Below are 3,502 nucleotides of genomic sequence, written 5' to 3'. Positions count from 1 at the left end.
GGTTTAAGTTCTTACAAGTTCTAAATCCATCAAACTCTTAGTCAGATTTGATTTATTTTGGTCTTGCTGTAGAGGGAACTAGTGCATCAGCTTCTGCTACTAGCAAATCATTTCGTGGGATGATGTTACTGCAATCCCTTTTGAGTTGGAGAAATCTATGGATTCTCTTAATGTGCAATGCCTTCTACCAGATTTACCTTTTATCTCTGGTAAACTGATCACAGCTCTTTTCTATCCCAGAATCCTTTCATACCCCAAATCCCATTCTGTCAAAGGGGGCTCAACTTCCACTAATGTCATCAATTTGTGATCAATTTATCAACAATAGTTACCCGTGTGGCATCAGTGACTGGTTGGATGCGCAAGGAATGAAGAATCAGATTTTCAGGATGGTGCTATACAGTTGCTTTTTGTGAAGCCAACCACTACTAAGTTTTAGCTGAAAATATGGCTCCTAAGCATTTGCTTAGTAACCAATTATGGGGTTTCTGCAGATCCTTATAAGTTTCCCTCACACTATACCATATGCATTTTTATGCATACCATAGTACAGCAAAAGAACATATCAACTCTGAATTTAGTACAATATTTCAAAATGTCTTTACTTGTATGTAGTCTGATGCATTCTTTGGCACTTCCCTCTTTATCTACTATATACAGTAGAACATTTTAAGCCCACTGATAAATGGGGCCCACTCTGGCAGAATCTTTGGGCATCTATACACATACTCCAAGGTGGGGGAGGGTGCTTTAATTAGAGTGGCTTCAAGAGCGGCTCTCAGAGCAGGGTGGAGGGGCAGGGGGCTTTAATTAGAGTGGCTCTGCATCTCATGTATTCAGCATTCTGCACTTCAAAATGGCAGTGGAGGTGCTTGAATTAAACCTTGTTCCATGATTTCATAGATTTCATAGACATTAGGGCTGGAAGGGACCTTGGAAGATCATCAAGTCCAGCCCCCTGCCCCAGGGGCAGGAATTCTGCAGGGATCATAGGATCCCAGCAAGATAAACATCCATATGTCTCTTGAAGGTGTTCAGAGACATCTGGATGTTTATCTTGCTGGGATCCTATGATCTTTAGTTAAAGTGGGCTTTAGTTAAAGTGCCCCCGCTGCCATTTTGAAGCACAAGAATGCTGTATAGATGTGACATGAAGGCTGCTGGAGTGTGTTAATTAGCACGCTCCAGTAAACTTGATTCTGTTCTGACACATGCTAATTAGCATGCATCGGAGCAGACATCCAGCATATGTATAGGTGCCCTCTATGGCTAAGTACCAACAGTCAAAAAACCCAAGACCGAATTGATTCAATCTTCACAGTTTAGTCTAAGCTGTGTAGATTGAACCAATTAGCAAGTTAACAGACATTCACTTCTTATTCTGGAAATGCAGCCACATGCCTGCAGTGGCCCAGGCAGGAAGCTGGAGGAGGGGGCGACTAGAGCATGCCTTCCTGCTCAACTGAAGCACAGCTTGGGCCAAGGCTAGCCTGCCTATTCCTGTGAAGAGAGGTTTGCTAGGAAGGTACAAAGCATCCTGGCATACTGGGGGACTGTGAGTTAACTTGAATCTGGAGGGAATCTGGGACAGTAATTCAATAAACCAATTTAATCTAAGTTGGTTAAGTCTGATACTACATCCATCCTCGTTTATCTTAAACCAGTTTCAACTATTTTGAAAGCAGCTCATGTGCACTGAATTTCTTCTGTTGTTACAGATTTAAACCAGTTTCCTATCACTTATATCAGTTTATGTGTAATTTCTGTCCCTAGTCTATATGCCTAAACTCTACTGAGCCCAACAGATGTTCCAGGTGTGCTTGTGGGATCTGGCTTCTATTCTGTAAAGGATTATTTTGTGGTTAAACAATTAGTTTAATCAGGCTAAGAGGTGCAGTGCAGAATTTGCTGACCAGAAGACATGGGTAGGTAGTTTTAAGGCACCATTGTGCCCTCCTAATTCTGGGCTGCTCCAGGAGATGGAATGACTCCCAGTGAAACTTAGCCAGCTTTCCATGTTGCTACTGCTTTAACCTTGCATGCCTGCTAGAATTTACAAGAAGGTCCTGTAAAGACAACTTGTACCTTCCATATGTCCTATGCTGGGGGAACTCTATAGGGCTTTTATATTGCTCCTAGCAAGTGCTGGTCAGATGGGAGAACAAAAATGTAAGACTCAGATTTTTGTAGTGATCATTGTTAAGTACAGCACATCTGTCATTTGTGTCATTATTAATAGCTTTCTGTATATAACTTTGTACAGCTACTAGTGGGTTTCTACTGTGCTTATTCTGAGTTTAAATAAAGTCTCAAATGTATAGAAAGCAAAAGAGCTGTCTTTATTGTTCCTTTGGAAGACTGAAAAAAAAGTTCCTGCTTCTCACAATTTAATGACTGGTATGTTTAGTTCGTACCACTTATTGAAGAATAGGTTATTCAGTGCCTCTGGCATCCTTGAGTTATTAGTAAGGGAACACAGTAGGGCATAGTGGTGGTATTTTGACGGTGTTTCATGATTTTGCTTCAGATCCACGCTGTAGTGAATGCAGTTTGGTTACCTGTAATTAAGGCCTCGCCCTGCAGACCAAAGTTGGTAGGAGGTATTGTGAGTTATAGGCTTTTTCTCTAGCTCTATAATGGCCAGCCACTGTTTCATCATAGCTATGTTCTTAGAAACTACAGTTGTGCTATCTACTAATACCTAAGGATGTCTAATATCATGTACATTTTGTTGAAATGGTTGCACGATGATGCAAATGCTGATCCAAGGAGTTCTTATTCCAGAGGAAAGAAATATGCTTTGTTTGTTGACATGAACTAAACAACCTTTCAAGAACACCAGCGTCCTAGCAAAGAACTACTGGCAAACAACTGCATTAACCTGAGCCAAAAATTGTAAAGTGAAGTTGAGGTTGAAAACATGTATTAGAATTAACAAAAATTAGAGAATCAGAAAATCTGAGTTACCAATGAACTGTTGTGCCACAAACTTCAGAAGTAGATTAATATTTAGTTATGGTCATCTAAGCAACCTTAACCTGAGTTTATAATAATGTTATTCTCTCATCTTCCTTCCCTACGTTGGTGTCTAATGACCCAAGAAAAACTGATAGACCATTGAATCTTAATGGTAGATACAAAATTAAAAGTATATTTTTCTCTACAAAATGTTTCTAGCTATTAAGAAGGGTGGAGCTGATACAACCTCTATATGTTTGAGTAAGGAACTCCAAATCTGTGGTCAGTGATTAAATTAATCTGTTTGTTATGGGTGGCCAATGATAGTGAAAAGATTCTGGTTTTCATAGGGCAGCACGAAGGGCCAGATTTATCATTTTGATGACTGCATCCAGGCAGACCTGGATAGGTTAGAGAAGTGGGCAGATCTGAACAGAATGCGGTTCAACAAGGACAAGTGCAGAGTGCTGTACCTGGGGAGAGGGAACCAGCATTATGGTTATAGGTTAGGGGCTGACCCTCTCGGCAGCACAGAGGCAGAGAG

Source organism: Crocodylus porosus, unplaced genomic scaffold (genome assembly GCF_001723895.1).
Source record: "Crocodylus porosus isolate Cpor-Errol unplaced genomic scaffold, CroPor_comp1, whole genome shotgun sequence".
In the NCBI taxonomy this organism is placed as follows: Eukaryota; Metazoa; Chordata; order Crocodylia; family Crocodylidae; genus Crocodylus; species Crocodylus porosus.
The sequence above is the reverse complement of the archived record's forward strand: the minus strand, read 5'-3'. Positions refer to the sequence as shown.